The sequence below is a fragment of the Triturus cristatus genome, chromosome 2_2, assembly GCF_964204655.1.
Source record: "Triturus cristatus chromosome 2_2, aTriCri1.1, whole genome shotgun sequence".
Lineage (NCBI taxonomy): Eukaryota > Metazoa > Chordata > Amphibia > Caudata > Salamandridae > Triturus > Triturus cristatus.
In genome coordinates, this window is record NC_140582.1 from 430,242,853 (window position 1) to 430,264,077 (window position 21,225).

The window sequence follows — 21,225 nt, forward strand, 5'->3', positions numbered from 1 at the left end:
ATCTCAATTACTGACTTCCCACCACTACCATTGATACTAACCTCGTCCAAACTGTTGTGGTTCTACACAATAGGTAAAGAGGGGGGAAATAATATTAGTAATAACAAACGGTTTTAGAACTTTGAATCCTGCCCACTCAATATCCAAGTGCTGCTTCTTTTTGTAAAATTTTAAAAAGTAGCAAATTATGTTTCAGTATCAAGGACTAAAGAGGTCATCAGCAATCAGGAACTTACTGATCAATTCCCAGAAAGCAGTACTCGAGTTAGCATTGCAAATAACATTTTCAAGTAATACTACATATATTGCCCAATGATATAGTCAAGGAATCATCACTCAGCACACATTGTGCATTATTATCCAATTCAATAATATTCATTGTATTAAACTTAAAAAAATACCAATCATTGACAAAGTCAACAGATCTGGCATGCACTTTCGGTCTTAACTGAAACATTTAAAAACCCCGCTACGGTAACAAAAAAAAAAAAACACCACACTTTCCTATACAAGGCACCTAGGAGATGAATATTAGTGTGACCAATCAAAGTTCTTTGAGATGTAAAATAGCCCCTCATGAATTTTAGTGGAAACACTCCACAAGAGGAGGTATAATACACGAAAAGCATGTAGCGAGTGACTAATAGTCGTATGGGTGGAACCAAAGCCCACTCTTGGAACAATAGGTATGGCAGACAGCTGTGCTGTCGAGCCGGACCTAAGAAAGCTGTGAGGATCTGGCCAGAATTCAAAACGCTTACCTGTAATTAAGTTTCAATATTCGGTCAGAAATGCATTAACCTACTATTGAAACCACATCCTCTAATGCGGATTTGCTTTTATGAAGCCCTGTAATTGAATGATCTAATTATTCTGCTGTTACCACAGTATGGGATGAAACATATAAAACATGTTCATAGACACTTTACATTTATTCACAGAGCTGAAAACAGGTAGTGGACATGAAACTTATTTGAAAAATTAATTATGGCTTTCCATTTAACAGATCTTCAGCGAGTCCATATGCAACCCAATCCACCTAAAAATAAAAGGAAAAGACATAGGACATGTTACAACTGCTCCCATTAATTATTATTGTGATACAAACATTACTACACTGCAAAGAATGCTCTGGTGGATTCACTAATAGCAATAACAATTTCAAAAGCTCAAATTCGTTGCTGGACCATTGAAGAGTTCCAGCAGACATTTTAACAAATTGGTGACAACAAAAAATCATGTGAGACTTCACCCACTGAACCTTCATTGCGATTACAATGGCAAGTACAATGTGAAAACAGACTTCAAATTCATATTTGGCAAAAATAAATATTCCCCTACAAACAGTCAACCTCTACCAAATCCCACTGCCAAGCACATACCCCATATGTGCTAAGAATGACGTTAAAGTAGTAAATAAATCTAGTTCTTGGGTATGTGGAAAGCGAGTCTAGCTGATTTTAGGAATTAAATATAGGTCACATTTTTTAGGTAGCTATTTATGTATGGAGGCTGCTTGTCTGAGGTAGAGATTAATCAAATCCTCAGAACTGGACAGAAAACATCCTTGCCCATTAATCCGGGAGATCCCTATGCTCGCTTTGAAAAATACAATGCACACACATTAGGTTTTCATGACGGACACCCGACTGTGAAAGAGGCTTCCATTACAGTTACATTTGTCCAAAACACTAATGGAGATCAAGTCCTTTCAGATCTCCTCTTTACTCTTAAGACTTTTTTCCAGCGAGACAGACAATTGTTTTCTAGCATCTTGAGATGACTGGTTGCATAAAGTGGGCTTCAGAAGTGTTTGGCTAAAGGAAACTCTGCTCCCAAGACTTCAGTCTACTGAGTTAACCAGTGTGGTACCCAATGTTGTTGCAGGGTTTGTCCAGAGTACCTAAAGCGTTACTCCTTGCAGACACCATTATGACAATTGTCTGGAAAAAGCTTACCTGCAAGTTTAGAGAAACAAGAGGTCCTCGAGAACCCAGAGTCAACCTGAACACAGCTGCACATTAAGCATTCAAACCCCTCATTTTAATTATTTATTTTATTTTGAAAGTTTATGGTCACAATAAGATCCAAGAGAGGCAGAGAACTCTCCTTCTAAATAAATAACCGGTCCTCCTTATAGAAGAAGGTCCAGCACACATTACAACACCTTTAACACGACCGTTGCCACTGCACGAACACCTCGGCAAGTCGACCTGCCCCCAACTTATGCTGGGGTAAGGCTCACATAGCATGCGAGCACTCGAGCCTACATCAACAGAGCCCTTAGAATTTTTAGCTTGCCTTTCTATTTTTATCTTTATGCCTGTAATACTGACAGCAGGACTATTCGCCTACCTGCTGAGTTTACTTGGTTATCAAGGGCTATACGTTGGAAGATACCGCATATATATTTTTCTGTTTACCGCCTACCAGGGAAGCAGTTTCACTAAAGTTCACTGGCCCCCGCCTCTGCAGGATGATGACAATATGCCTATGTAGCAGCTTGGGAAGGACCTACGATTCAGCGCAATAGACTGCTTGCAGCTAGATCAAATTAGGCCAAAGTAGTGACATGGCTACTTGATGCTGTTTCCCCAACCACACTATAACTATCACGTAAACCCTAATGTGCCTCTCACACACTTACCACCCCAGCAGGTTTAGTGAAACAACTCTTGCTATATCTATTTCCAAACCAAAACGTTTTCCTCTCTTGATTGTAGGGGGTCTTCTGCTACGATCGGAACCCTTCGTCTTCTTAAGGCACTCGGTCCAATCTCCAGAGAGAGAAGTCAGTCTCCTGTAAAGATGTGGATAAAACTACCACATCGGTGATTGTCTTTTACTATCAAGTCTCACGCATTGATAACAATAGACACAAACCACTATGTGGTACCACTATACATAATTACCTAGGCGTTAAATTTATTAGATGCTTGGCGAAACTCATAACATACGATCAACAAGCGTCGATCACACGAATGTACAGGTGATCCGACACTGTTACATTTTCTTGTCACTTGGACGAAGTCACTGTATCAAGTCTGTAGTGACAATGAACTTTGGTCTCTAATTACCTGTTGTTTGAATGTATCCACCTTATATCTCCCTTTCTTTCAGGTGGAACATTAGACAGGTATTACCAGCCAACTTCTTTGGGGCATCCCCTACTAGAAGGTAACCCTAAGCCCCAGACAAGGGAAAAACCACGCTCACTTCTGGTCCTGACGAAGTGCCGCCCAACTTTGGGGCACACAGGGCACGAAACAGGTTTGATCTGAAATTCAGATCTTCCAATGGCAGAATTATTAGCCAAGAAGGTCCACATTTAGGGACCCTCTAATCCGGCTAAGGAGGAACTAACCTTTTCTTGAGATTCAGGATACTGTCCCAGGGAGGAGCTTTGGTTTAGGACCTCGTTAAAACATTTTGCTCTTCCTTCCCTCTTTTGATTTTGTAGTTTAGTACGGCAGACGAGCCGTGGGAATTATCTACACACTTCACGTAGACACTACAACACCACCTTACAAAGACCGAGACCTGTTGGTGAGACTCCCGAGACCCATTTACCTACCAACTATGGATACACAGGGCCTTAACTTCAATGACGAGATGGTGGCTGAGATGTAGTGTAGTTCCTATATCCCCAATAGGCTCTGTGCACTGGAATAACATACACTATAGATTTGACATAGGACTAAGGTCAGTATGTCTCTATCGAGTATATTAAACTTAATTACTTGTGTGTGCCAGCTAACTCAGAGGTCACTAGAAACTTCTCGAATATACAAGAACGGATTAGTCTCTAACAACCGCATAAACATGACAACTTTGTTTTCCTTTAGAATCGGAACAGTCTCAGAATCGTGGAAACAATAGATAACAGTTTCACTCAGTCAATCGTGCATGCTTAGTTTCTACAGAGTTGCACAGAAATGGAGAGACGTGCGTTTTCAATAAACGGGTTTATTGAGAAGTCTTATTTCTCGTGCAAGAGATATGAATTGCTACAATCGTAAGACAGACTGCGAAGTACTATATGTACGAGGTTAGCAGTAAGATAAAATAATACTGCAATAGCATGGTTTGTAGCTGTGACATATATTAATCAAAATACATACATAAATAACATAATGCTAAAATGTGATACTCATCTGATGCTTCTAAATTGTTCTACCCCAGTGTACCTAACCTAAGTGCAGTACAAGGTTTGAAGTAGGTGCTGTTTCTAAAGTATAGCTAGCTATATCTTAGTTTAGCCAAGAGTTGCCAAAAGTTTCTCTAAGTTCTAGTCAGCTCCATACCTGAGAATGAGAGAGGTTGGAATCTCTTTTCTTGACTCGATAGTCTAACCCCCCACAAGGGAAGTCAGGGAGCACTGGAGCTAGATTCTCTGCGAGGAGGATGGCAGCGTCAGGTCAGTGCATCAGGCTGGAACTCGATCTCCTTACGAACTAGCCGTGGCAAACCGCGTAGTCTGGGTTGGATTGAATCCTCCAGGAACTGTAATTTGCCAAGGCAAGTGCTGGTATATTTATACCTTGAAGGTGTCTAGGAATGCCAGTATTGACGTAAAAGTCGGGCAGGGGAACGTCATGAATGAACCCCTAAGGAATAGATGTTCATGCATACTTAATGAGTTCTTGGAGAAATCAATATTCAAGCTGGGGGAAATTCCTAAAAGCTTAAGGGTCTGGATTTCCAAGAAGTCGTTGTGACGTGGATGGACGGATGTAGGTGGCCATGCCTGTATTCGGTTTGTACGGACAATGTCTAAATAAGGACTGAATTTCTATGTCCAAATAAGGGCAATGTGAATTGTACCTATATAAGGGCATAAATCGGGATACCTATAAACGGAATCTAAATCTACACACAACACCCACTCCAGTTTCATATGAACGACGTTACTAAATCCTAAACGTTCGAAACATATCTTAAAACAGAGTATCACATGGGATTTCTAAAATAAGCTTAAAACATATGTTCTAAAAATACATTACAAAACCATTGCTATGCATAAAGTGTTGTACATATTAAAGGCAATGTTTCATTCTAAGCATAAGATTACATTGGAATGCTAAATGAATGAACCAAAATATATACATGTGATGAAATGGCTCGTAAATACAGAAGAAAAAGGGCCAAAACCATTTCATATTCGGTTACATAGGTCAAATTGTTATTCATGACAAGGTGGCATACTGTCCCTGGAAGTGTTTATCAAAGAATTCTGTTCTCTATGAATAGTTTTACTATAAACAGATTACTGTGCCAAAAAATTAAAAAAATACAAGTTTGGAGAAAAAAATTAATCATTGGAAAAAAAGGTTCCAAAGTCAGTAGCATGTCTGAAAAAGAATGAAGGCCAAATTCAGAGTCTCTCCGGAACACTGTGTGCTCGATTCAAAAGTCAGTGTGTGGGGATGGAGAAAACAAACAGCACAGAGATGCGAACTATCGCCTTCAGCATGGGAAGCATCAGCAATGTCCGGATTGGATGTTACCTGTGCGCCTGGTGTTTCCTCTCGTACCTCAGCAGTAGCATGTTGTGTCTGTGAGATCTCAATGAATGCCGCCATCAGGATTGGTAGCCACTGGGGACAACACATAGCATGGGCCGTTATCGGGTCCAGCAGAGTATCGATATCCGTAGGCATGACTGATGGGAGTGTCAGACAAATGTCCAGCACGCATTCTTCACCGCATAGCAGGCAGCGTAGAACAGGTAAGATGCAATCTTGCCAAATTGGTCTGAATGACAGGAACCAAGTGGTGTTTAATTCTCGTAGACGAGGTAAACCCAGAATTTGGACAATGCGCTCACGACACCTCATCTCCAATAGAGTTCTTTCCATGGTGAACTGGGTATCGCTGGTGATTTGGCTTGCCATATCGTAGCAGTAGGAGCATAAATAGTATCCCTGCAATGAGTGCTAAAAGAAGCGGCAGTCCGCCAAACACAGAGTGTACAAAGTCTGGAAAAAAATTCAGAGGACTGCTTGAAAAGGTGCTAACAGTCCTGCACACACGTTCTTAAATACATGTACAATACTGCTCGTATTAGACATGTTTAAGATACGACCCAACATTTCTGAGAAATGCACAGGGCAGTTTGTATACAAAAGGGTATGTATCTCCACAGAAGTCCTTGCGACTTGGAGGTCATAGGTTTCTTTAGCAGAGGTCCATGGCACCGTTTTTTGTAAAAGAATGGCTTTCATTCCGCTTAGAGTATCAATTCGTATAGAAGAGATATTCAGTGAAGGCCATAAAGGCGACTCCCTGACTAGGTCTATTTGGGGAAACCAGACTTGCATACAGCAAGTGACCCTGGAAGTAACCGTTACTAGATATGGGATACCTGGCAGCATGCCACAGCAGCTGTGATCATTCAACATAATGTAACTCCCGTTTGAAAGTTGACCAACGATTGGATTAATCACTGCTGCCGGTGAACCGCGCAGGTGGCAGGATAAGTTTGTAGTGGAACCATCGCAGGCCCCGTGTAAGTTAATACCCTGACAAAGGAGAGAACTGCTTAGTGCGTATTCGCAGTTTTCACTGCTAAGAAACACTTCACGTCCCCCACTCCAACATCTGTGGGTGTAAGGTAAATCCCAGGATGTCTTGATGTATTCTTTACCCAACCTTTCATATTTGCCTGCTGGTAAGTTTTTTAGGCAATACTGAAAATGGAAAGTCGTAACAGGCAGAGTAATCTTACCATGTATGATCCACTCAGTAGCTGGTTTTTCTGCCACTGTGAATGGTAATTTCTTCAGTTTTTCAATACTCAGCACTGTATAGTCTGCTCCCCTTTGCGCCAGTTTGATCTGTCTGTCAGTGAGATTGAATTCCACAAACAGTGACGTAGTATTGATTAAACGCCAAGGCACATAGCCAGACGCAGGTTTTGGAGCGACCAGCCTAATAGCATGATAGAACGTAATTGAGACTGACCATGTTGCAACATGACCAAGTCTTGTTCGATGATGTCTATGACAGAGGATACAATGCTGTCCAAAGAATATATCCTGGACGACAAAGTCGTTAACCCATTGCCTACTACAGAGAGAGATTTCTCGAAATTAATATGATCAATTTCTCGTATTCGTTCTGCAGTCTCTGCTTGGGTGACCTTCCATGCTTCATTATAAGCAGCGTAGATATCGGCATATATGAAACGTTTTTGATGCGGTTTTCTTGGTCCTAACAAGAATTCCCTAAGGTCTACGTCTTGTTGAAGTAAAGTTAAGTGTTGTTTTACATCCTTTAGTGTAGCTTTCTGTAGCCAATCAAGGCAAAGTTTCCCTACACTGTAAGTTGTTACTACCCCCGGATGCTGTCTTTGGACATAACGTGGGTCTGGCCTATGAAAGGTAAAACCTTGTGTTTTATTCAGGAATCTATCTTGACAGTTGTTTGTGTCTAAGGGCCAGAGCTACCATTTTTTCCATTCAGGATCTGATCTGTTATGATGCAAAATATTATGTACGTCGACCTCCCCCTTTGTAGTGCTTTCACTTGTAGGTGCAGGTATAGACGGTGTGTTCATGTCTTTTATCTTGGCTAATCCAAGGCATGATGTTTGTTGGACAGTGTCATTCAAAAACATAATTTGCTCAGGGATGTTACAGGCTCTAAACAAAGCTTGTATTCCCTGTGCTTGCCAATCTTTAGTACCGCAGACAGTTTTTGTCTCAATATTGTCTTTCCAAAAGTTGTCACCCTGTCTAGACAGTTGGGCAATAAAGGCTGCAGAATAAATCTGTTTGGTATTCGTTAACATACTTTTCATTCTTGTCTTATTGAAATTCTTAAAGTGAAATGTCTCTGGATTCGAGATATTAAACCCTGAAAAATATGGAAATTTCATTGCAAATGTTTTTGAGCTACCCTTTGGTGGCGTAGGACAATGTTCCCATTGGTTATACATAAATACATTTCTGGGCATTGCAGATTTATGCAGGAAATGATGACCATAGTGGTTATAGTAATACAGTTGTTCATAGTCTGATAAACCTTGTAAATATTTATTATTAGTAAATGCAGCTAACATTTCTAGATCAGACATCATATTATTAACAGTCCCAATCATCAAAAAAGGTACTGGAGGTAATAAAGTTACTTAATTAAATTTTAAATCAATGTGGAATCTTTAAAAGCTCCAACAGACCAAAAATTTCATATTCAGTTTTGTCCCACACTATACCATCAGGTATAGGAATCGCTGTAATGTTCACTGCTGACAAGTCTCTTGCTTCACGATGGGATGATTTGTGTGGCTGGAGAAGTAAGTTCACTCTTGTACTTGCTGTGTCCATTTGAATATATCTTCCATTAATCAGCATACCCAGAGTTATTACCAGAGCTAACCAAAGTAGAAAGAAGAATATTCCCAAAACAATCCATAGTTCAATCCATGGTGAAACCAGATAAGTCTTTTTCAGGAGTTGAAAAAAGTCTGTTGCTTGTTCTTTGAAAGTTCTTTGTACTGGCGTTGTTTCAGACTCGCTGGGATCCTCAGAAAACATATCAAAGTTCATGAAATAGCCAGAAGCAGTTCTGTCAATGGTTGGATATGCATCAAGATTTGTTGAATTCACTGGAACCAGTTGATCACTTGTTACTTCGTGGTAGACAGGTGCAAGGTCCATAGCATTGTTGCTTAGTCCTCTATTTCTTACTGTTGAATCTTCAAAAGTGATGAGTCTCTCAGTTTGAACCTCTTGGATTGTACGTCTGCTACATTGGCGAAGTCCACTGGGCCTACTATTCAGTATCGGCCACATAGTGTGGTTTTATCAAGTCAATGGACACAAATCTGTTCTCCTTTTTACCAGCAAGGGGCGGCAAAAGTACTGTTCTTGATCCGTGGATTGCTAGGACAGGTACTGGTTGTCTGTAAGAAGGCCCAAATTCCTTCTTTTCCCCAACCTTTCCTCTTACTAGATCCCCAAGCTTTGGGATCCAGACGGGCCTTGCTGGGACGGCCGGATGTTTCTCAGTGGTGGTTGGTTTCAGGACCACGTTGCTTTGTTGTTTTCTCAAGTCATTTAAGTGCTGTAAAACAGCAAAACGATCTTTTATTTTTTATTTTTTTTAACTATTTATTTTTGAGATTATACAGCAAAATACAGAGAACAGTACACTTATTCACAGACGGAGATATAGAGATATCAGCATACCACTTGACATCTTACACTGTAGGCTATCACTTGGTCATAGCAATCCTTCCCCCCGATAGGGGCCTTCCGTTCAGTGATCTTTTGCCCGATGGGGAACCCGGTCCTCCCACCCAGACCCAACACATAATTCCAGTCAGTATCCCACAGCAGCCTCAGGGGGCGATCTCCGGTCCTCATGTGCAGTGAGGTACCGTGTCAGGGGGGCGGGACGCAGGCGGCAGCAACTCAGCATACAGAAGGAAATATTCCTGACAGGTGAGCATATCCCGCAACCATTCTTTAAACTTGGGACGTCTCCCCCGCCACACGGCGCTTAGCAAGCAGTAGCGCGCAAGTAACAAAGCGGCGATCCGACTTGGGTATATCCCGGGTGTATCCCAACAAGGCCTGCAGAGGAGAGGGATGTAGCGGGAACCCCAGCATCTCACCTAGGGCGTCATAGACCCTGTTCCAATAGTCATCTATGCTCGGGCAAGTCCAGGCCAGGTGTAAGAAATCCGACCCAGGGCACCTATCACATTGGTCGTTATCGCGGAGATTAAACCGGTGCTTCTGGACTGGGGTGCAATAAAGGCGATGCAGGAACTTATAATGGATAACGCGGAACCTACTACTCAAGGAGATCATTCCAGTTTGCAAACAACAGAACTCCCACTGTTCATCCGTGAAAGCAGTGCCAATCTCAGTCTCCCAACCAGCCCGGGACCTCAAGATCTCCCCCCGACACGGTTATAGAGACGCCGATAAAGCGAGGAAACCATGTGCGATGGGGAAGAAGAGTCAAGCAGATAATGGAACGGTTCCAGAACAGTAGGCTCTGCCGGGTATGCTGGCAATATTTTCTGTAGTCCACTACGAAGTCGAATAAAAGCAAAGACCTCCAGGGGTGTGGGGACAGTGTTTCCGAAAAGGAGCGGGAGGTTGCGAAACCTACCCTCATGGAATAAGTCACCCCAGCACGTAATCCCAGTTTTAAGTTTGATTCTCTGGAACAAGCCCTCCTCCAGAAGCGGAAGAGCCGGATGATACACCAGGGGCATCAGTGGGGAATAAAGGAGCGGCGCGCCCATATGCCCAGCAAGAACACTCCAAGCATGCGCCGTGGAATGTACAGGATTGCGGTCGGCACGAGACGAAGGAACCTCCGCAAGGGCCGCCCCCTCAAGCGGGACAGGGTCCGCCAGCCAGTGTTCCACCGCCGTCTGTGGCATGAAGGGGGAGGGGCGGAACCAATAATACGCGTAGTGTGCCTGAGCGCAGTTGTAGTAGAGTTCGAAATCGGGGATATCAAGGCCCCCTTGTATATATGGGCGCATGAGCACAGACCACTTAAGCCGCGGTCTTTTCCCGCCCCACACCAGGTGGGTAAGTTCCGATCGCAAGGCCCTGAAGAAATATCCACCCGGATGAAACGGTATATTGAGGAATAGGTAGAGTAGCTTGGGAAGTATAACCATCTTTATGAGTGAGACCCGACCAGCCATGGTCAGCGGTAAGGTCAGCCACCTAACCACGTTCGAGCGTATAACTTCCAGAGCCTTACCGTAATTCATGCGCATCACCTCCTGCCGATCCCTAGAAACCCACACTCCCAAGTACTTCACATCGGTATCGCACCACTCTAATGAGAAGTCGAGCGGGATCCTGTCGACACCCTCCGTTAGGGGGGAAGACAGCGGATTTGCCCCAGTTGATGTGTATCCCCGAGTACAGCGAGAATCTAACAAATTCCCTAAGTATAGGGTTTAAGTGATCCCGGGGGTGTTTAATATAAAGTGTGAGATCATCCGCATAGAGTGACAATAAAATTTGCCTCCGTTGACATCTCAGGGACGCCGCAAGGTAATTCTGCCTGAGGCGGGACGCCAGCGGTTCTATCGCTAAGGCGAAGAGGAGCGGTGATAATGGGCACCCCTGCCTAGTACCTCTGGTGACTGGGAAGGGTTCAGAGACACGACCATTAATAAGGACTCTCTCCATGGGGCAGTGATACAGGATTTGGATCCATCTGGAGAAAGCTAATGGCATGCCCATGTTGTGTAGAATCAGATGCAGATAGTCCCACTCGACCGAGTCGAACACCTTGGTGGCATCCAAGAACACCGCCACCAGCGCAAGAGAGGGATCAGCATTGTTCAGGACAGAGAAAAGAGTCCGCAGATTGTGGGAGGTAGACCTGCCAGGGATGAACCCCGCTTGGTCCGGCAGGATCAAGTCTCCAATCAGGAGATTGACGCGATTCGCTAGTACCTTGGCAAGGATCTTCACATCGCTATTAAGGAGGGAAAGGGGCCTATAGGAATCACAGGAATCCGGGGGCTTCCCCGGCTTGAGAAGCGAGACTATCAGGGTCTCTGACATACTAGGTGGCAAAGAGCCAGTCTCGTTCGCCTCCTCGAACACCTCACGCAAAACCGCCGCCAACGGGTCAATGAAGGCTTTGTAGTATTCAATAGGGAAGCCGTCCAGACCCGGCGCCTTGCCCGATGACGTTTGCATTATGGCTTCCTTGATTTCGGCAAGCCCTATGGGGTCCGCCAAGAGTTCCCGCTGGGCATTAGATAGCCATCCGAGAGTAAGCTCCGACAAGTACTCAGACATTTCCAACGGCGACTCACGCCTGGATGTGTACAAGGCGGAGTAGTAAGATACAAAGGAGGAGAGGATAGAGAGCGTATCATGGTACATAGTGCCGTCAGGGGCTCTGACCTCCAATATATGATTGGCGCATCGCGGGGGTGGTCCAGAAATCTGCCGGGCCGCTCTCCCTCCCCATACGCCCGTGCGGTGAAATGTTTCCCCTGGAAGTGGAATTCTCTCTCCGCGGTGAGCTTAAACTCAGAGCTTAGTACGATATTCAAGCTGTGCCTTGGGGTCATCCAGGAAATCGGGGGCAGTTTCTAGTACACGCAGATCCCGCTCCAGGGAGGTCGGGGTGGTACGAAGAGAGCGCAGGACTCCCGAGCCCTTAGAAATACACCCCCCCCGCATAGTGGCTTTGAAGGCCTCCCACACCGTCGCCACGCAGTCCACTGACCCTCTATTGCGATCGATAAAGTCTATAATCTCTTGGGACATTTCAGTCTGGAAAAGCTCATCTAGGAGAATATTAGGCTGCATGCGCCATGGGAGCGGTGCGCCGACCAGTCCAGTTCTAGCCAGAGTGATCAGCACAGGTGCATGATCTGAATAGGTACGAGGCAAGTGTCGCGCGGCCAACAATGAGGACCCCAAACTCTGAGATCAGCATGTAATCCAACCGAGCCCAAGTGGAGTGCAGCGCCGAGCAGTGCGTGCCCTCCTGCACACCCGGATGAATGCGGCGCCAGGCGTCAATCAGTAAATGGTGAGCCATTAAGTTAGAGATATAGGCCTGAGAGCGAGGGTGATGTGCGGCGTCTACATTGGAGCGATCCAGAGCAGGGCTCAGGGTGACATTGAAATCCCCTCCCCATATCAAGAGCGTAGACCCTATGTCCAGTATGACTTCCCATAGGGAGATAAAGTGCGCAGGCTCATCCAGGTTAGGCCCATAGGAGGATGCGATAGTGACCGTGGCGTTACCCATCCGACCCCACACGACACAGAAACGACCCTTAGCATCCGTTTTTCCCCCCAGAGGCACAAATGGAGTGTGTTTCCTGACCAATATGGCTGTTCCCCTGGAATACGTGGAATACGAAGAGAATAGGCCATAAGACGCCCATCGGGATGCAAATGTAGGTAAGCTACGGGGGTCCGTGTGAGTCTCCTGCAGCAACGCTATGTCTATCTGATGACGGTCGAGATAACCCAGGACCTGTCGGCGCTTGCGCGGGTCCCCCAACCCCGTATGTTCCATGTCAGGACGTTGACCTTGCTATGCGGGTCTCGTAACATGTTTCCTTCCCCCTGCGCCATCACGCGGACAGACACCCGATTCTGAATCTAAGCATATCTCGCTGCCGAGCCTCACGGCCCCGCTGTCCCCCCCCTCCCAGGCCAGGAAAGCGTCGTACTACCATCTCCAGGCCCCCACGTGGGCACAGCCAGACGCCTAACCCATAGGTGTAAGAGTGTGTGGTCCAGTGTACAAGTGCAGTGCTGTATTCAGATTCCCTCCCCTCTTCCATTCCAGCCGACTTCCCCAACTCGTCGGAGACCCTCCCAATAAACTGTCCCTCCATCAGCCATTCCCTACCCCATCCCACCCCCTCCCACCACGACAGCCCAATCCTGCCGGGATCTAGACCCCTCCCAACCCCTATGTCTACCAGAACCAGTGTTGCGGGGTATTCCCTCTCTGGGTGACACCAGTGAGCTGGACCTACCCTCCCCTATCCCGATATTTCACCCACTGCGTCGCCATCGCAAAAAGCGAGGAGCAGAAGTGGGGTGGGAGGGGGAGTGCCGAGGCAAATAGTAGCATCAAGAACCCTGCCAGAACATCATAAATAGTGAGTGGCGGGACAATTGGGGCGCTTGACCTCAAAACTCCCCCCAACCTCCACAGGCGCCACTAAAGGCCAAAGGACTGGAATAGCTCTCCCCACAGTCAAGGCAGTCCAACTTGTGGCTTCAGCCAGCCCACGTCTGCAACTGGGAGGAGGCATGAGCAAGGGGGAGAGAAAAGAAAGCAGAAAGGCATGAGCAAGGAGAAGCGAGAAAGATGCAGAAAAAGAAGGAGCACGAAGGAATCATGACGTTAGTACTCATCAGTCCGGAGCAGACGTCGGAGACCGGTACCCAGATCTCGCCCCAGGGCTGCGCCGCGGGGATGCAGAGGGTCGCTGATCCCTAAGGAAGTCCTCCACCTGTTGAGGATTGCCGAAGAAGAGGGCTTTGCCATGATGTGTGATCTTGAGCTTGGCGGGGTACAGCATTGAATATGGGATATCGCGCTGCTGCAGCTTTTTCTTTACTCCTACGAAGTCCGGATAGAACGAGAGAGTGGTATTTTCGTGCTGGATCGGTTGTTGCTCTCGAGCCAGACGCAGCAGAGTGTCGCGGTCTCTGTAATTAAGGAACTTGATAATCACCGGGCGCGGCGGAGCCCCAGGGACCGGACGGGGCCCCAAGGATCTGTGGGCCCTCTCCACTACCAGCTGAGGTGAAAAAGAGTCCCGCCCGAATGTATCTATCAGCAGACGTTCTATGAACTCCTCCATGCGGCCGCCACCACTTGACTCCGCAAGGCCAACCAGGTGGACGTTGTTCCTCCGGGAACGCGCCTCCAAGTCCTCGTTTTTTTTCGGCAATTACTTTGAGTAGTCGGTCCATCTGAGAGAGTTTAGTTGCGCCGGTCCCGGCCCCATCCTCCAGCTCCGAAATCCGACCCTCCGCCTCCTTCAGACGCTCCCCGTGCTGATCCAGCCGGTGCACCACCGCGTCCAGCCGAGTGTTCATATTATCGATCTTGGCGTCGATGGAGGTTAAACTCCGCTGCATACCTACGAGCAGGGATTTCCAGTCCACTTCCTCCTCCTCACTGGGACCTGGTTCCCTTCCGTCCGCAGTCTGGGCGCACGTTTTTTTTTGGGGGGGGTTGAAGTGCAGCGTCGATTGTTTCGCGTCTGGTTTGCCCATTGTATCTTCAGACGCCAAGATCAATCCGTACGGGGAGCGTGCTCTTCAAATCACGCGATTGGCGCCGGCCCCCGGGGCCAATCCACAGGCCGCACACCCCTCCGCTCCACTCCGATCGTCCGCGCCAGCTCCAACGGGGCCACCCGCGGGACAGTCTCCCAATGGCCCTCAATAGTGTTCCACCCGGATGTCCAGCCAGAGACCCGACTCTGTCCGGCGGCCCGCAGGAGCCGCAGCGCCCCCCGCGCTCCTCAAGCCACAGCGCCAGTCAGCCGCACACCCGCAGGTCTGACAAAGGACCACAGAGGCACCCACCAGGCCGGTTCTCAGCGCCTCCCGCCAGCGAGGGAATCCAGAAGGGGCGATCCGGCCGGACTCAGCCTCTCACCGGCTCCAGGCGCACCTCCAGCGCCCCACAGATGTCGTCCAGGCGCAGAATACGGCCGCTCCTCACTTCCGGAGTGCCGACAAGGTAGGGGTCATTTCTCGGCAAGCAGTCAGGGGGGGACGACGCCGGCAGCGGCCCCCCGAGGCGGCGCCACCGCCGCGGCCCAGCAGGCCCCGAGGATCCCCGGCAGAAAGTAGCACCGGTAGCAGTTTCTTCGCTCCGCCCGTCTCACCAAGCCTCCCCCCGCGATTTCAAAAGCCGATTTCTCCGCCGCCGGGTCCCCGCTTCTCAGCAAATTAACACCAGACAGTCTCGGAGCACCGCGCCACTCGCCAATGAGGTTAGGTCACCACTATCTGGCCGGAAGGATGGTGCTGCAGGATGTACATTTGCCTGGCCGGCTGGAGCCTCACAGAAGTGCGGCAATGACGGTCCAGCGCCACCTAGCGCCCCAGCAAAACGATCTTTGATAGCAAATAGTTTGTTTTCCACCACTGTGCCTTTCATATCTAAGTCCGGAACCAACATTCTAGTCCCAAACAGGACCTCATATGGAGGGACACCCCCTAGAGAACTTCTTGGCAAATTGTTTAGTGCACGCTGGACCCCATATAGATGTTTGACCCACCCATCACCCGAACCTAAAACCCTAGCTCTCATAGACTGCTTTATGTCCTGTTTTTTTCTTTCCACGACAGAATTTCCCTCAGGATGGAATGGAGAAGAATACCGCAATGCTACGCCCAGACTGGCCATGGCTTCTTTGTAAGCCCTAGAGCTTAACGCAGGACCCTGGTCAGAATGTAGTGTGCCTATTGCGTATGTGCCGATAAAGACTCGCAAATCTTTTATAACAGTTTGAGCGTCAGCCGAGCGCTAAGGTCACATTCATAGGAACCTAGAGCACGAATCCACTGCGACCATGATATATTTATAGCTCCCATCCCTTTGTAAAGGACCGCAGTGGTCCAGGTAAACACAAGCTAATGGTTTATCTGAAATTAACAGGGGCGTCTGCGTAGGACGTTTCACAGTAGAGACTTCATCTTCTGGCATATCTCACAGTCCAAAACATAATTTCTAGTCTGTTTTTTTAATGCCGGGTCACCAGTACCTTTGTTTTAATAATGCTACTGTGGCAGAAACACCTGCATGGGCTGAGGCGACCCCTTCATGTGCTGCTAGGATTAGCCATAGTCTATGTTCCATGTTTGAAATTACATCCCACACTCCAGGGATTCGAGCAAAAGGAACATTGTTCGCATCAATTATATATGAGTATTTGAGTGGAAACTTTTTAGGTAATGCCGCACCGCTGGCTTTTACTTGACGCAATCACAGCCAGCATTATTTTGCTGTCTATTTTCATTTTTGAACGAGTGATTGCAGCTACGGAAGCCGTTTGCACAGCCCCCTTCGCGGCTTCATCAGCCAATGAATTCCCTTCAACGTGAATGCCATCACGTTGATGACTCAGCGTGTGTATCACGTGAGTGTTTTGTAGTCCGTTTCGCAACTGAACTACTTGTTCCCAAAGCTATTTGTGGTTGATTGTGCCACCTTTTGCATCTTTGAAACCATTTTAAATCCAATTCTGTAAATATTAATTGTAAGATTGAACACAGTAAAAAGAATTGCACACTATTAGTGTGGGGGATTCGCGATAAGGGCATAAATCGGGATACCTATAAACGGAATTTAAATCTACACACAACACAACTACTTAACAACAAAGGTGCTGATCCGTCTGGTAGCAGAACCGACGATTGGAACTCAGTGTCAGCCCAAAAGAAATTACAAACCAAGATCGCACTCCACGGTGCCCTTATGACAGAATACGTCAGAGAAAACATTGCTCCCAACGGGTTGTATGTTGAAACAACGAGTTCCACAACCACGACTTCCCTAACAACGAGGTCGCAACCACGACCTCGTCTAAACCACGACTTTTTTTTCCACTCATTCCTTTATCACGCTTTTTTTTGGTAAAGGAATGCGTGTTTAAAAAAATGCTTTACATCTAGTACCCCGATCCCCCACCCCTTAAAAACTAATTACAACCACCCTAAAACTAAACACGATTACCCACAAACACCTGAGGCTAAGCTGGTGCTAAATTCTACTTTGACCTCCTCGAAAGGGCGCCTCGATGCAGTACCTCGTCTACGAGTGCTATCTGGAGTCTTTCCCGTGAGGTGCAGTTCACGCGGGTTCCCTCCGAGGGCAAACTGCAGAATCACTTCTCTGCTCCTGCTTTTGTGGGAGTTGGTCACTACTGTGGGATACACCAAACCCACCTAAATGGCGTGGTCTCCCTTTGAAGAAATTGCGCTCCCCGAATATTCAGACAGGGGGTCCCCGCTGGTGCCCGGACGCTGCTGCAGGTTCAGCCTTCCCTTGGTAGGCAGCGTGTGTGCTTCTGGGAGTGTGCGATAGCGCCTCCTGCCTCCCCCGCCAGAGGACCATGACAGCGCTATTTTCCTCCCTTGCCTTCCTACACCACCCCCTAAACGAATGCTGGCGCGTTCATAATCCAGCACAACAGAGGGCAAAACCAGCAGGCACAGCACTGCAGAGGCTTCGAGACAAACTTCATACAATATAAAAAACAATAACAAATTGCACCTGTGTACAAACGCTGACTGCGGAGAAGCCAAGGAACTAATGTTCGTTGAATTCATCTCAAGTTAGCATTAAACAAGCACGGGAGGCGTTGGCGCGAAAGAGACGCGAGAGAACTCATCAGTGGTGGGCAGTGAGAAAAGCTGGTACTGATAGGCAGAGTTGAAAGCTACCAAAACGATTCATACATTGGCTGAGGGCGGAGCATTCCTACTAAGCTGGCAGGATGAAGGCTGTCTGCTTCCCCTCTCCTCAGTGCCTTCCTGCTGAATGAGACATATGGGGGGCATGAGGCAGGAGCATTCCCAAAGACGAGGTGCCCCAAAGGAACTACCATGCTGCCAGGATGAAGGCTGTCTGCTTCCCCGCTCTCCTCCATGCCCGCTTTCCTGCCGAGTGAGTCATAGGGGGCCATGAGCATGTCTGGTCAGGGGGGCGGGGTGGGGGCAGAGGAAGAAGTCGTGGTTTAGGAAGTTGTGGTTTAGGAATTGTCGTGGTTCAGGATTCGTTGTTCAGGTAAGTCGTTATAAAAACATCGTTGTTTAGGATGTTTCCCTTCCCAACGGACTCCTGGAGACCACAGCACCACGCAGCTTCCTTGGTTTCAGGAGGGAATGGTCCCAGATCGCATGGAAGTGTACCCAGGACTGGCTGATATTAATAATCAATACAGCAAAACGCCTTTCCAATGACCTACTAATCCAGATCTGTGTGGCAGAGAATAACCTGAAACCAGGCATAAGCATTTCCACTTTCAAGAGCAGACTTGCAGAAATCAATTATGAGATGGAGGAAAACAAAGACCATCTCATGCGCCAAAAGATCAACAAACTACAAAAAGACATTAAAAGATTTGACAAGGAGAAGGTCTACCCTTACATCAAAGCAGACCTCCAAACCTCAGGGGTCAACAGCTCCTCAGACGACTCCACAACAAGTCGCAAAACGTCAAGGATCATTCAGTAGTGCTTCAAGCAATGAGAGCTGGAACCAACGTAGGAACAACAAATAAATCCTTGAGTCTGGGATACCTTGAGCCTGTGGGGGAATCCCTTTAAGGACAAAATCCCTCACCCACTGAAGGTATCCCAGACCCAAGGATTTCTTTGTTGTTTTTTGAGTAACTGTTAGGGGACTTAATCATTGCGGGTCTTTAAATTTCCCTTGGCCCTTCCTATACTGGTTTTTTGTGAAGCACCACCGTAGGAACAACAGAGGACAACAACCACAACCAATGTGTGGATACCATAACTGGGTCCCTTTTTTTTGGCCATCAACCTCCGTGGACTCTGATGTTCCAGATGCACCAACAACACCTACCCCCTATGTACCAACCAAACCCTCACCAACAGCCTTTTTTTAGGAAGAGGCAGAGGCAGAAGAACAGGAGGACAGAAACATGTCCAGTGGAAGGACCAACCGGAACTGCAAACTTCCTTGGAACTCAGGAGCAAGAACAACCAAGAGCATATTGAGATTGAGAGCATACTTCAAAGACAAAGAACCATGCATATTGTTGTAGTCCGAGGTCTCAAGTATAACCATTGCTCCTCCTTTGTCCGCAGGCATAATTGTGACTGAGTCATCCGACGTCAATTGTGCGATGGCTGTCCTTTCCTGGGAGGTGATGTTATTGAAACATGGTCTTGAAGCCATGGCACTTATGTCCTTCAAGACAGCTTGTTCAAATGTCAAGACCTCATGAGGTGTCATCTCCTCGTGCGGTGTGAACTTAGATGGAGTCCTAAAACCTGTATCGTCATCAATAAGGATTCGATCCCTTGTGGACTCGGCTGAGGCACAGGATTGGATCTCTTCAAAGGAAGCAGACTTTCTAATCAACAAGGAACCACGGACCCCTTACTTCTACATTCTACCAAAAATTCATAAAGGGATCATTCCGCCCCCAGGTCGCCCGATTGTGTCAGGAATAGTGTCCCTTCTAGAACCCCTCAGCAAATTTTGCGATCACTTCTTGCAACCCATAGTGAAGAAGATCCTTTCATATCTTCAAGATACAAGAGATGCCCTGAACATGATTACCGGGTTCAAGACAAGTAGGGAGATCCAACTGCTGATGAACCTTGACGTAGAGGCATTATACACCAACATCCCCCAGGAAGCCACACTCTCTGTTGTCGAGTCATGCCTGTCATCAGAAAACTGGACCTCCCAAACCTCCATCAGCTTCATAATGGACTGTGCAACAATAGCTATGCTAAACACCCTGTACCATCAAATACAGGGGACTTCAATGGGTAGTACTTTTGCCCCGAGTCTAACCTGTTTGTACATGGCTGATTTTGAAAGGAGACATATCTAAAATGACAATCCCTCCACTTCCAATATCCTGACTTGGCGTCCCTTCATTGACGACATCATCATCTTCTGGAAGGAAGATGTATCTACATGCGAATCATTCTATGAATGGATTAACACCCTCAATCCCTTCTTGAAATTCACAGGCATAGTTTCCGCAACAGAGATCCATATCCTAGATCTGAGAATCACCTTAAGGGATGGAATATTAACCACCAGTACTTTCAAGAAACCCACGGTTTGCAACAATTTACTGCACTACGAGAGTCCCCATCCGAAAGCACTTTGGGACAGTCGTCCCTATTGGGCAATTCTTGCACCTGTGCCGCAACTGCAGCTCCCTCAGTGATTTCCACAATGAAGCAAAACAACAGAGTACAAACCTGGAAGCCAGAAAATACCAGATGACCGTGGTAAGAAACTCCCGCAAGCGGGCTCAGCACAACCACAGAGAAACACTCTTGGAAACCAGGCAGAAAGAAGATTATGACTTAATCACGTGTGTAACCACTTTCACACCCAACTCGAACAGAATACAGAAGGTGATTAAAAAACACTGGTGTATCATCCAGTCAGGAAACCTAGATATACCAATGCCATGATTTGCCTTCAAAAGAACTAACAACCAGCGGGACATGCTGGTCCACACCCGCCCAAGGAAGAAGGAACAACAAATACAGAGAACACTTTGGAATTTACCGGCAGCATACACAGGAGGGGTTATAATAACTTTTGAGGTTGTATCTTGTCCTTAGGACATATGTTTTCAAACTGTGAAATAAACTTCCTCCCCCCACCCCCCCCCACCCCTCTTGGCAGGGGACTGAATTGTTGTCAGGGGCATTTAGGGCACCAGGCTGTTGCCAAGAAAAGCTTTCATTATGCCACTTGGGAACACAGACAAATAACATGCTAATAAATAGCACTATGATTTAACTGAAGGGAAAGCGAGGAGGTGAGTCATTTAGGCAATTAGTAATTTTTATAGTCAGTCATGCCTTGGATGGGAGTAGGTGTCTAAGTGGGACCTCCATTTAACACCAAACATGTCACAGGGACCACAGTTCATTGGGGTAACACGTTGGTAGGTAAGCAGTGTGCGACCATTTTGTTTAGTTATGTCACACATCATTTCCGATA

The 21,225-nt window shown here is 46.9% G+C and overlaps 1 long non-coding RNA gene across 1 annotated transcript in view; it reads right to left on the reverse strand.

Moving 5' to 3' along the window:
- Positions 1-913: 913 nt before the first annotated feature.
- The window catches only part of LOC146862319 (uncharacterized), a 144,110-nt gene continuing 123,798 nt past the window's right edge, over positions 914-21,225 (reverse strand). Inside the window, exon 4 of the long non-coding RNA XR_014978115.1 lies at positions 914-1,039. This is a non-coding gene — a long non-coding RNA (uncharacterized LOC146862319). The remainder of the gene's footprint in view (positions 1,040-21,225) is intronic.